Source organism: Pelophylax lessonae (assembly GCF_965119305.1).
Source record: "Pelophylax lessonae genome assembly, chromosome: 6".
Lineage (NCBI taxonomy): Eukaryota > Metazoa > Chordata > Amphibia > Anura > Ranidae > Pelophylax > Pelophylax lessonae.
In genome coordinates, this window is record NC_138773.1 from 50,895,828 (window position 1) to 50,910,438 (window position 14,611).

Below are 14,611 nucleotides of genomic sequence, written 5' to 3' on the forward strand. Positions count from 1 at the left end.
TGGCCCGACTCCCGCTGTGTCTAAACACAGCGGGAGCAAGCCTCCGGTGGCGAGACAGCAGGGAATCCAGCGACGTAGGTCTACGTTTCTGTGATTTTCTTGTTATCCTTGTTAGTAGATTGACATGCCCTGCATAGTTTACATCTATAAAAAGCTTTCATGTTCAGAAATAGTTGTATGTGTTTTGGGAGGATCAAACACAGTATTCACAATCCTATTGCGTATAGTACTATTCTTCCTGTATACGAATTTGGGACATTCGGGAAGTATGTTTTTTAACCACTTGACGACCAGCCGCCACAGATGTACTGCGGCAGGCTGGCTCTCCCAGGCAAAACCCCGTACATGTAGGGCGCTCGTCTGGGAGGAGCTAGGAGGCGAGCGTGCGCCGGCAGCGGCGGGTTCCCGCCCCCGTTCGTCAGCGGGGAAGCTGGCAAGAATGTCAGGCGGCTCCGATTGCTGCCTGACACCGGCGATCTCCCTCCGCTGACAGAGAAGGACGGACGGCTGATGTCACCCCAGTGTCACCGCCCTCCCGCACCCACATGAACAGCTGTATCACAGCCGGCCACATGTATATGCGAAAGTGCGGTTTATCAGCTCTCCTCGCCTCACACTGACAGAGTGTGAGGTGAGCTGATCAGCGGCATCTCCTTGCATGGCAGACTGTAGTCAGAAATGTATCCACCGGTAAATCTGTCAGCCGCACTTTTGGGTTCGCCTATCGTGAACGTCCCAATGCCTATCATCATGGTTATATTTTTGATTGCACCTCACTGATTTTTTATTGTGGTATTTTTATATCTTCATTGCAAATCATCAACTATTATCACAATATTTTTCACATTTGTATACCCTTTTTTCACAACATTTTGTTTTACGTTTACAATATTTATTGGAGTTATACCACTCATCACATTTTCAATTTGTTTAGCGCAGCACCATACTTCCCTACTTTTATCTATATCTCTCTCAGCTTTGGATAGGCTGATTGGTAGTTGCAGCTATCACCTTGCTTTTACATTTTCATAGATAGCGCAAGGGTCACTCTCCCATTACATCAGTGAAGAGGATTGTATTTTGGGAGTTTTGGTTCCAGCCAGAAAGAACTCCAATGTTAAACCAACCCAAAAGGACTTCAAAGACCACCCTGCTGTTGTATGGGAGGGGTTATATAAATTAGAAAACATCCATCTCACCGTGTGCAGGAGCCAGCGATCATCCTGAGGCCTAGTGCTGGAGACCCAGACCTGCTGATTTCTGCTGTGACGCTGCTGAGTCTATTTAAAGGCTGTTGATGTATTGCAGAGGTACTGTGGCCTGAATACTGCAGAGGTACACCTAGAATTGTTTAATCTTAAAGGGGGCTCCCATTCTTTACCGCAGGAGACCTGCTGCTACAAATATTTTGCTGTTGGTGAGTGGAATATTAATCCTTTGTGTTACACTGACTGATTCTGTAGTGAAATTCATTGTAAGACAAACCGCACTATCCCTCTTAAAGGCACCACCAACTATCCTTTGATGTTCTGCAACAATCCTGCTATTTAGAATTTTAACCCTGAACATCCGCGATACATCTCATAATATACTCCTGATAATAAACCCCTTGCTGGACACTGCCACTCAGTGCCCTTGGGAACTCAGTGTTCCACAACCATTTCTTTATTACAGAAAACATTTTCTTTATTTCTTAAACTTCTTCAAGAGCTCCAACGTGGCTGGCCGAAGATTTACTTTGAAGACTGCATTAGAGTGCTTGTTACCCTATTTAGCCAAGAGTTTATAGTTATTTTACCATCATTGCATTGTAGCCTAAGCCCTAGCCCCCTCACTGTAAGTGACTCTAGGCGACTTAGTCATTGTTCTGTTGATACAAAATTCACCATCACCTTATGTTGTTAATTTCCAGTGGGGAAAGCTACAGTTTATGCAGCTTTATCAAAACCTAAGGAGGCACACTTACTACATTGATTGATATTTGAGACTGTATATGCTAAAACATGTACTGCATTGTGTTTTCCTGTTATTTTTGACTACTCATATTCCTAATATAACTTGTTATCATACTCCAAGGTGTCGAGTCTCATTTCAGGGTGACCCTGAGGCATTTGCCAAACCTTGTCAATTTGTGTCTGCTGACGGGTATACCCACGGTGTCAGAGGTACAGAGGTCTTTGTAGTGTCCAAGGTGAGAACAGAGGAACCAATTCAACCAGCGGCTCCTGCAGGGGTAGTGCTACATGGGTGAGCTCATCTGGGATATACTCTGTTTTGTCAGACCCAAAGACAACGAGCCAAAGACGATCAACAATTCAACCAGCAGCTGCTCCTTCGGGGGGAGCGCTACACACACACACACACACACACACACATATATATATATACATACACATGACAAACCCATGTCATCAACACATCATACTTTAGTTCATTAAGCATAACATGACACCAACATTTTTTTTTTATCAGAGCCAGAGCAAGCATATAAACCATTAACTTTATAGAACCAGAAAACATCTTTCAAAACTACAAAACCGTATGTGACATAGCACACACAAAATAATAGCTCAGAAAGATCTATGTGATACCATGGACTAATGGAATTTCTATGTAACAGCCAAAATTATAGGCAGATGAGAAGCAGACAATATTGTCTGTCTGTATAAAGAAGGGAGAGTTATGTGGGAAATAAGCAGATTTAAGTATACACCACCTTAGGGCCTATTATAGAAGGAACACCACAATACCATTTATGCCTCCTTTCCACTGAGTGGTACAGTACGGTACGGTTCGGTTCAGTACGGTACGGTTTGGAACGGTACACCTTGCGTTTCCACTGAGTGGTACGGTACGGTTCAGTACGGTACGGTTTGGAATGGTACACATTGCGTTTCCACTGCCAATAGTACCCTTTCAGGTTAGGCGTGGTGTAGCAGGAAAGCTGTGATAGAAGATTCTCTGTCAACCAATCAAAGTTCTGCAGAGTGTAGCTCCACCCTGTTGGTACGGTACTAATGTGCTTGGTAACCCAACGAAAGGGTCCCAAAAAAGTGGTACGGTATGGTTCGGAATTAGGGTACCATTCACAATGGAAACAGCAAAAGTAGCGTACCGTACCGAACCGAACCGTACCATACTGCTCAGTGGAAACGAGCCATTAGTGTACCCATACTGCAGTTAGCGTAAAAAGCATGCAACATCATAAAAATGCTCTCAAGACTGGCAACAATGCGAACAATTGCGATTCCCCCCAAAAACTCCCCGTTGTCAGGGGCATGAATTCAGATTCAGAGTTTTACCAGGGAATAGAGGCATGGCTGTATATCCCAACAATAAAATAACAAATTCCTGATACCCAACAGGACTGAAAACCATTATGAAGGGTAAGAGGTCATTAACAGTCTGTAAAAGCATACATAAACTGCAGTAAGGCAGTATAGTATATTTATAACCTTTGAACATGAGTAATTCGTACTTTATATTGTTAGCATGCAAAACGTTAGCAGAAAAATAAAATAAAAAATAACCCTCCAAAAAACACCTCATATAGTATAGAAGAAACCATTGAAAATAACCCAAACCTCTCATATTAAACTGGGGGAGTAAGAACAGCTAAGGCAGTATCTGCAAGTGCAATAACAAGCATTTTAAAGAGAAAAATAGACATACCAACATATCAAATGAAGGCAGAACAGTGACATTCAAAATAGAAGACCTAAACCTATGAGTTTGACCTTCGTTCAACATTTATCAATTCCCAAGGGCAAGTTTCTTAAGATTGAGAAGTTCATCTGAACAGGGTCCTTAGGAGAGGAAATAGGTAAAAAAGAATTACGTACCTTTAAATACAGTAAACTTAGAAATGATGTCACAGTTTTCAGTTCCCAATGCAAATTAAACAGTCCTCTTAATAAATACTACATTTGAAAATAAAATTAGACAAATCACAACGGTGGCAAAAGCAAACTATAAATCTACGTAGACATGGATTATCATTAATTTCCCTATTATACAAACCTGCATGAGATCAGCATTAGAGGCATCAGCACTACTAGCTATGTCGATTGAACTTCAGGCAACTGGCTTTGACACAAAAGGTATTGTTAAGAACAACAGCATATCCTAAACTGTGTGTCCGTCTGAAAGGCAAGGGATTTATCTACTAAAGGGATCAACATAGGGGGGGCTATAAGATCTTTCCACCCATGTTGAGGGACCCCACCATTCCTCACTATCCTCTGCCATAAAGGGTGTAGTTATTCTTACTAACTCCGCTCTTGGATCGAGAGCAGAAATCAGAGAAAAAATTCTCAATCCCTAAAGAAGGCCCGGGACAAGGGTGCATTACCATCCCTGTGTTGCTAATTAAAGGCTCTAATACTGGACGAATATCAACATCCTCCTGTATATGGAAGTAATCCTGATCCATTAGGGTTTGGGGTACTTGTAGAAGTCCCCTTTCGTCAAGAGGGGTCACTCTGTCAAGAACCATCAATTCTTGAGGTGGGGCACTAATTGGTCCATGATACTCCAGAGCACTGACATTTGGGTACAACATTCTACTTGAAGTAGGATAGGATAAGCAATTATGCTGCACAGGCTCTGGCATAGTTAGCTGTTGAGGGACATACGCAGTATTCCCAAACTCAAAACCATCCAAATTTATTGAGGAGGCAACAAAACTCCCTATTCCTGGAGTAATGGATGTATGAGCCTGGGGTAAGTTTACAAAAGCGGTAGGTGTGAGGACTTCTAATATGTCAAAGTATATATGTGTACCCCCAACATATGCTGAACTAGCCCTGAAACATTCCAAACCTTTTCTAGAATCTGAATGTTTTTAGTATCTCCTTGTGATTCTTTCCAATCATCAAGGATAGAGTTAAATAACCACTTCTGGACCGGAAGGTTTTACGATACAGCACTGCGTTACTTTAACTGACAATTACACGGTCGAACGACGCTGTACCTAAATAAAATGTATGTCCTTTTTTCCCACAAATAGAGCTTTCTTTTGGTGGTATTTGATCACCTCTGCGGTTTTTATTATAAACAAAAAAATAGCAACAATTTTGAAAAAACTGTAATTTTTACTTTCTGCTATAAAACACAGCCAATAAAAAATTAAAAAAATCTAATTTGTTTATCAATTTTGGCCAATACCGTATGTATTCTGCTACATATTTTTGGTGAAAAAAATCCCAATAAGTGTATATTAATTGGTTTGCGCAAAAGTTATAGCCTCTACAAACAATGCAATATTTTTATAGCATTTTTATTTATTTTTTACTAGTAATGGCGGTGATCTGCGATTTTTAGCGGGACTGCGATATTGCAGCAGACATATCGGACCTCTAACTAACACTTTTGACACTTTTTGGGTGCCAGTGACAATATTACAGTGATCAGTGCAAAAAAAAAAAGCTCTGTCACTGCACTAATGACACTGGCAGGGAAGGGGTTAACATGAGGGACGATCAAAGCGTTAAGTGTGTCCCTAGGGGGTGCTTACTAACTGTGTGGGGGATGTATTCACTGGATGAACACAAAGATCCGTGTTCCTGCTTAGCAGGAACACAAGATCACTGTGTTCATCCCTGACAGAACAGCGATCTGCCTGGTTTACATAAGCAGATCGCCATTACGCCTCTCCCGGGGATGATTGCGGGTGGCCGGCGGACATCAGGTGCGCCTGACCCATTGATTGACATCCCCGCTAGCCAATCACGGTGCGATCACTACAGGTAGAGCCACACTGCCGTAGTAAAAATATGGTGGGCGGTCGGCAAATGGTAGAGAGCTGAGGGTTATGTGTCTTTGTGCTCTGTATAGGAATTCTCCTGGTTATCCTCCTTAGGCTGTTTGCTTTCTGCTGTTTCATTCTAGCATTTAAGGCTAGTTTTGTGAAAAACCCATTTGGCTGTAAAGCCTGAAACAACCTTCTTAATACCTTACTCCGTGCCTTAGTATATCCTAACACTTTAAGTGATAGTAAGTGCGGGATTTTCCCCTTACCCATCCTGCAAACAAAAAGAGCCAATTATGCGAGCAGACTTATGTACCTTTGCAAATTTGCACAAAATACCCCTATTCTGACTCTCTCAGATTATCACTCGCATGTACACAAAGGTTAGGGAGTGTTATAATCTTTCAAGAGACTGAATAATACATCTGCTTAGCAATGTTCTATATGCAAGCGCAAATAAGCAATTATCAAGTAAAAGTTATTACCTTAAAGATATGTGCCACTTCTCAACTGAAAGGAAAAATTTCTAGTCCCTACCTAATCTCTACCTTTACTGCCTGGGCTCAACAATATCAGCACAAGCTCCCACAGCTCAAGTGAGTTTCTAGCGCTCCTGTCCGAAATGGGTGGAATGGCAGTATGCACTTAAGCAAACAGCTGCGCCCAACGGGATGCACCCAAGCAACCCAGCACCCGATGGTCACACCCCAACCCAACACTTCTGATACAGGCTAAAGGAAACGGAATACTATACCTGATATATAACAAGTTAGTGGTAAATATCCATATTCCCTTATCTATCTACCTAAGGAATTTATCCCTTTCTATATTATGTCTATGTAGTCTCTCTCTACTAACCTTTACCGGCATATCTTTCCATTCCACACGTCCAGACTTCAGGGCCCTGGAAGAAACTCACTCACACCCAAGAGCATAGTGAATGGCAGTGGCGTCGGCAGGGGGGGGGGGGGGGGGCTTACCTGCCCCGAATGTGCCCCCGAAAAGCCCCGGGTGTCATCTTTGGAAGAAATCGTTAGTAGCCCCGGGTCACTCAGTCCATCCTCTGCCCTGTCTTGCGGCCGTGGCCAGCCCACCACACTGGTTGCTAGCATCGCCTGCCGCCTGGCATCTAGCAACCAGTGAGGTCAGCCTTGTGTGGGGGTGTGTCATCACTCGTCATCATGTGAGGCTTCCCCTCCTCCCCCAGCATTCAGAGCGCAGGAAGATTTTCATTTCGTCCTCCGTGCCTGAAATTGGCTCCACCCACCTCCCTGCCATCAGAGAAACTGAAGCTGGACGGGGCAGGAAGGATTCAGCCGCGGGATGGATGTATGGATGGTGTCAGCGCTGGTTCCTGGACTTGGTAAGTGTTACTGGCTCTGCCCCCCTCTCTCTCACTACCCCCCCTCTCTCACTACTACCCCCTCCCCCTCACTACTACCCCCCTCCCCCCTCTCTCTCACTACCCCCCTCTCTCACTACTTCCCCCCCTCCCCTTCTCTCACTACTTCCCCCCTTCCCCTCTCTCACTACTACCCCCCTCCCTCACTACTACCCCCCTCCCCCTCTCTACTACGCCCTCACCCTCTCTCACTACCCACTCTCTCTACCCCGCTCCCCCTCTCTCTCACTAGTTCCCCCTCTCTCTCACTACTGCCCTCCTCTCTCTCCCTCCCTCTCCCTCTATCCCTCTCTCTCCGTCTATCCCTCTCTCTCCTACTCTCTCCCTCTCTCTCTCCCTCTCTCTCCTTTTCTATCCCTCTCTCTCTCCCTCTCTCTCCCTCTAACCCTCTCTCTCCCTATATCCCTCTCTCTCCTTCTATCCCTCTCTCTCCCTCCCTCTCTCTCCTTCTATTCATCTCTCCCTCTCTCCTTCTATCCCTCTCTCTCCCTCTATCCCTCTCTCTCCTTCTATCCCTCCCTCTCCTTTTCTATCCCTCTCTCTCCCTCTATCTCTCTCTCTCCTTCTATCCCTCTCTCTTCTTCTCTATCCCTCTCTTTCCCTCTCTCTCATTCTATCCCTCTCTCTCTACCTTTCTATCCCTTTCTCTCCTTCTATCCCTCTCTCTCCTTCTCTTTCTCTCTCTGTCCCTCTCTCTCCTTCTCTATCCCTCTCTCTCCTTCTCTCTCCCTCTCTCTCCTTCTCTCTCCCTCTCTCTCCTTCTCTCTCCCTCCTTCTATCCCTCTTTCCTTCTATCCCTCTCTCTCCCTTTATCCCTCTCTCTCCCTCTATCCCTCTCTCTCTCCCTCTATCTCCTTCTATCCCTCTCTCTCCTTCTATCCCTCTCTCTCCCTATCTCTCCCTCTATCCCTCTCTCTCCTTCTATCCCTCTCTCTCCTTCTATCCCTCTATCTCCTTCTATCCCTCTATCCCTCTCTCTCCCTCTATCTCTCTCCTTCTCTCTCCCTCTCTCTCCTTCTCTCTCCCTCTCTCTCCTTCTCTCTCTCCTTCTATCCCTCTCCCTCTATCCTCTCTCTCTAACCCTCTCTCTACCTCTATCCCTCCTTCTCCTTCTATCCCTCTCTTTCCTTCCATCCCTCTCCCTCTATCCCCCTCTCTCTCCCTCTAACCCTCCTTCTATCCATCTCTCTCCTTCTATCCCTCTCTCTCTCCCTCTATCCCTCTCTCTCCCTCTAACCCTCTCTCTCTCTCTCCCTCTCTCTCTCTCCAACCCTCTTTATCCCCCTCTCTCTCTCTCTCTCCCTCCCTCTTTTTATCTCTCTCTCTCTCTCTCTTTATCCCTCCCTGACTATTCTGATTCTATTCTTCCAGAAGCACATTTGTGAGGTCAGGCCTTCTCATCCAACATCTGTGCCTGTTATAGCTGCAAAGGGTGAGTCATTTTATGGTGGTGCATTGGGCAGGGGTGAGGGGACAGGCATTGGGTGGAGCTTGGGTGGGACTTGTGGGAGGGGTTATCAAATTTACCTTCGAACTGCAGCCCCTGGTCTTTTTACCACCTAGCAACACCCCTGGTGAAAGGGTTACATAACCACATGCCGACCAGCCACTGGCAGGTCGGCTCTGTCCCACTAAACAACGTACCTGTATTACCCTACGCGGGGTCGCTAGCGGGGGCTCATTCGCCACAGGAGAAGCTAATCAGCGGGTCCAGCAGCCCAGATTGCTGCTGGGCACCCGCGGTCGCTCCCCGTGGAGACAGAACAGCGGTCTGCTGTTGTAAACATGGCAGACCACTGTTCTGTGAGTTATGAACACAGGCATCCTGTGTTCCTCTTATTTAGGAACACAGGTCTCTGTGTTCATGCAGCAAGCCCATCTCCCCACAGTTAGAAAGCACCCCCTAGGGACACATTTAACATTTAATAAATTTACACTTATTGGGAATTTGTTTTACCAAAAATGTGTAGCAGAATACAAATTGGCCTAAAATTATGAAACAAATTGATACATTTTTTGGGAATGTTATATAGCAAAGTAGAAAGTAAAAAATAAAAATCGCACAGGTGATCAAATACCACCAAAAGAAAGCTCTATTTTGGGGAAAAAAAGGACATCGATTTTACTTGGGTACAACTGCGCAATTGTCAGTTAAAGTAACGCAGTGCCGTATCGCAAAAAATAGCCTGGTCATTAAAGCGGTTGTATCCTCCTAAACAAAAAAAAAAACAAACCCTGCAGGAGAAAGGCATAATGAGCTAGCATGCATCGAATACTAGCTCATTATGAAATACTTACCTTAAAACGAAGCCCCGACACGGTCGCCCGGACACCGCTGAGGGAGCTGTCATGTTCCCTCTGTGTCTCTCGGGTTCGGCGGCTCCATCGCTGTGAGTGGCCGGAGCCGCGATGACGTCACTTTTTCTTTCTGGTAAGGACCTTCAGAGCGCATGCGCCGATGGTGTTAGCGGCTGCATGCAGGGTGAATATTTCCTAAACTCTGCAGGCTTAGGAGATATTCATTTTACCTACAGGTAAGCCTTATCATAGGCTTACCTGTACGTAAAAGTTTATTAGCGGAGTATACTACCTCTTTAAGGGGTTAAATCCTTCCGGTCTAGAAGTGGTTAACCACTTAATGACCGCCTACTGCAGATTTACTGCAGCTGACAGCCGTTCCTTTGCAAAGCGACGTAGGTCTATGTCGCTCGCTCTCAGGAGGCCAGGGGGCAAGCGGAGGCTAGGGGGCGAGCGGAAGCCGATGCGTGTGTCAGGCGGCCCCAATTGCCGCCTGACACCCGCGATCATTCCCCACTGAGAGAGAAGAACGTCAGCTGTTGTAAACACAGCCGACCGTTCTTCTCCCTGGAATGATCACATAGCTCATGTGATCCTTCTATATAGGATCACAGGTTTTTATCGTCATTTCAAAAGCCACGCCCCCCCACAGTTAGAATCACTCCCCTAGGCTCATATTTAACCCCTTGATCACCCATAGTGTTAACCCCTTCCCTGTCAGTGTCATTATTACAGTAAGAGTGCATATTTTTAGCAATGATTACTGTAGTAATATCACTGGTCCCCCCAAAAGTGTCAAAAATGTCAGTCAGGGGTCCGATCTGACCGCCGCAATGTCGCCGTCCCGCAAAAAATCGCAGATTGCCGCCATTACTAGTAAAAAAAACAATAAAAATGACATAAACCTTTCAGGTAGTTAGTAGATGTGATAACTTTTGCGCAAACCAATCAAATATGCTTATTGCAATTTTTTTTTTACCAAAAATATGTAGCAGAAAACAAATTGGCCTAAAATGTTAAATAATTTTGATTTTAAATTTTTTTTGAGAATGTCATATAGCAGAATGTAAAAAATATTTTTTTTTCAAAATGTTTTTTTGTTTATAGCGCAAAAAATAAAAATTCGCACACAGGTGATCAAATACCACCAAAAGAAAGCTCTATTTGTTGGAAAAAAAGAATGTAGATTTCATTTGGGTACAGTGTCGCACGACCGCGCAATTATCCGTTAAAATAAAGCAGTGCCGAATCACAAAATAGGGCCTGGTTATTAAGGGGGCAAATCCTTCCGGTCTTAAAGTGGTTAAAGGATAAGTAAACTCAGTACAAGTACAGTTCATTTTAATGTAGGAAATTACATGTGAAAACCATAATCAAATGCAGTTGTGTGAAAGATAAAAGTTTTGTACCTTTTTGTGAGGTTTGTTCCCATGATCACATGACTGCATCGTCCTCCTTTAGTTCTCTCTGCCTCTAGAGGGGGTGTGTCACACTAGTAAGTGGGCAGTCAGTGTATGACGTCACACACAGCGGGGGCGTACATTCCCTGTGTCTACATAGCAGTCTCCTATCTGTATTAAACATAGCCTGCAGCTCTCCTTCCCCTCTGTAATCATGTGCTGGCCAGCTCCTCTCTCCCATCCTGCTGCCAATTTCCACCATCACACAGTGCCCCAACATATACTGGATTCTGATAATAGTCTGCAGTCCTCTCCCATCTCCAGTCACTTGCAATCCATTTCTTTCTTCAACTCCTGCAGAGGATCTCTACCTGACACAGTGCTCTAAATACGCTGACTCCAGCTGAGAGTCTGGCCAGTCTGTAGTCCTCCCTAATCTATTAATAAAGCCCCGTACACACATACCGATCGTCGGCCGAACGATCGGCCGTCTTTTGTCCAGGGCTGTCGTGTCTGTTGAAAACTGCAAAAGACTGCACACGAATTTTGTCGGCCAACAACAGCCGACTGCAGAAGTGATGTCATGTGATGGTTAACTTTCCTTGTCTTTTTTCTTTTCTGAGCATGCCCAGTCTTGCAAATCTGCTGTCTGTCGGCCGAATTCTGTACTGACTGGCGAACAATCGGCCGTTCTGGTGTTGGCCAACAAAAATTTTAATGCTTGCACGACAGATTCTGTTCGGCCGAAAATGCGCTGTCGGCTGTCGGAAGCATCATACTAACAAGCCTACAATCAGCCGATCGGTCGTCGGCCGAATATTTACGGCCGACAATCGGTACGCGTGTACGGGGCAAAAGGCTTCAAACTCTCCCTGCAGCCGTTCTCACACACAGTATAAAGAAACTTGACCGCTGAGACGCATAGGCCCAGGAAACATTACTAACATAATAACAACCCCCCTTGCCCCCTCCCCTTATAAAAACCACACTTACAACCATTAAGTTGGAAAGGGCAAGGCCACAGCTTTATTTCATTTCCAACACCAGAACATGTAAACCTCTAGACCAGTGCCATTCACAGTTGTACTGTGAATACTCTTTGACATTGTTAATTGGTGGTTGCAGCGCTGCTTATAATATATACTGTGCAAATTCACTTATAAATAAATATTAGACAATAATGTCTCCAAAATTCATAGCAAGTTATAAAAAGTGAATAAAATCATAAAATATAAAATATCAAAAATAACATATAGTGTCCATAATCAAGTCCATCAAAGAAATATAAAGTGCTTCGGTGCTTAATCCGTGCTTGCTGAGGGGTTGCCCCCCGTGGTTATCTACTTACCACAATGTGGTTTAAAGCAGGCATGAAATGCTGATCACACTCTGTGCATAACTTCTCTGGTGCTGTTGGTAAGGTTATTGCGGGTAAGATCCTTGTAAATGGTTGTTAGTCCCGGGTTTCCTCATGAAAGAAAGAACTAATCATGGTGAAGATCGTTTGAACAATCGTTTATTGGGGTAAACAGGGGTATACTCACAAACATAATAAGATCACACGCATGTAAAACTCAGTACGGTGGTTCGCTGCTCCCGCAGCGTGCGCTCCACCGGCCAGAAGTGAGGTGGCAATACGCTTGGCCAATCGCTAGACGCGTTTCGCTGTCAATCACAGCGTCATCTGTAGCTACCCCTCAGCAAGCACGGATTAAGCACTGAAGCACTTTATATTTCTTTGATGGACTTGATTATGGACACTATATGTTATTTTTGATATTTTATATTTTATGATTTTATTCACTTTTTATAACTTGCTATGAATTTTGGAGACATTATTGTCTAATATTATAATATATAATAATAATAATTATTATATATTATATATATTATAAGCATATATATTATAAGCAGCGCTGCAACCACCAATTAACATTTTTATAAAAGAGCACTAGCACTTTTTCTTGCAGCAAGCAGCTTGCACATGTTATAGTATTATTGAATTTACACAAAATTGAGCACTTTAGTCACTCAAACTTTAACTACCACAAGCGCGAGGTTCTATAGTCTTACACTCTTTGACATTACCTAATTACATCCCAAAAGGGAGGGGGGGGGGGTCTGTCCTTACCATAAGTACTGGACAGACAGCCTACCTCCAATTTACAATCAAGGGCATAGCCCATTACAGGAACTTTAAATGCTGACAAGGTCAAAAACCACTGCTAAAGCTTTGACAGAGCATCCAAAAAAAAAAAAAGGCGGGGGTGGGTGTTCAGCTCTTTTAGCCACTTTATTTAAAAAGACCCAGAATTCCCTGGGGGGGTACTTTTACTGAGCTCAGGCCCAACCCCATACCAGTGCCTCCATCCAATCTTCTTTTTCCATTTTTCCTCCTGCTTAATCCAAGCTCCTGGCCATCCCCCCCATCAGTCAAGGCTCTCTTTCCCTAAAGGGATCAAGAGGTCTTCATTCTACTCTTTACAACCGCTTCCTTACTGATCTCTATCCATCTGGGAGATGTGGGATTAGGGGCTAACAGATCAGAGACGGAGGGGAAGAACATCTCCGTGTGTGCACTGTAGTGTAGGCCGGTGTTTCTCAACCTTTTTTCAGTCAAGGCACCTTTTAAAATTATGCACAATCTGGAGGCACCCCATTCTAAAATGTAAAATAAACGAATAGTTTTTACATAATGCAGCGGCATCGGCACACATAGGACACTCAACATTACAGATGATTTATTTTGAACACATTTGTTCACTAGTACTGACTAGTATTCCAGTGTTTCTCCTCTCCCTCAGTTTCCCTCCCTCATTCAGGTAATGTGACCCCAGTGCAGATGGAGAAGGGCATACAAGGACATTCTCAGGTGCTCAATGTCTACCTTTTAAATTCTTTACATCATCATTTATTAGAATCCCAACAACAGGCTCACATGGTGCAAATAGCTGTAGTAGTGAACAAATTAAAACCTGTGGCTTTGTGTAACAAAAAAAATGCAGGTGAGATCCACCTGCCAGCTTGCTTACAATTTTGGACAATTTTTTGCATTTTACCAAGGCGCCCCTGAAGAGCCCAGAAGACACCCCAGGGTCACACGGCACCCTGTTTGAAAAAGTCTGGTGTAGGTAGTGAGTCTCCACTGTCTATGCGTGCAGAGCAGGGCTGGGAGGGGACATGGCACTACACAGACTGCAGCAGATAGAGGATGCCGAGCGTAGGTTCGGCCCCTCTATATCTCCTAGCAGGCAGGAATGCAAGGGACACAAACTGACCACGCTATGAGGGATCTGCCATCATGGCTAACGTGGTCAGTTTGAAACAGGAACTCAGGGAACTGTCAGAGTGAGCAGGTATTTTTTCAGCAACCTACTCAATAAAAAAGTTACAGACAACACTTGCTAATCAGTAGGCATAGTAGAAAGCATATTAGGGTTTTTCATTTAATTTTAATTCCAGTCTTTGGGGTCTTATATACTGTATATAAAACAGGATGTAACCAGGATATATTGACAGTCTATACGCGTCATATATAACAGGATATATTTACAGTCTATACGCATCAAATATAATAAAAATAGAATCATGCATAACAGGATAAAGTCCTTTACCCTAATCGTCAACAAGAGACACTTAAAAATATACCTTTACATAAAAGAAACAGATGTATATACAACAGGAAAGCAAACTAAAGAAACCACATTTCAGAATAGCAGAATACCGTGCAAACAAAAACTGTTCTCACAGCTCAGATAAAAA

The 14,611-nt window shown here is 44.1% G+C and overlaps 1 protein-coding gene across 1 annotated transcript in view; it reads left to right on the plus strand.

The window, feature by feature from the left end:
- The window catches only part of LOC309557339 (NXPE family member 4-like), a 158,876-nt gene that overhangs the window by 17,844 nt on the left and 126,421 nt on the right, over positions 1-14,611 (plus strand). The window lies entirely within an intron of this gene.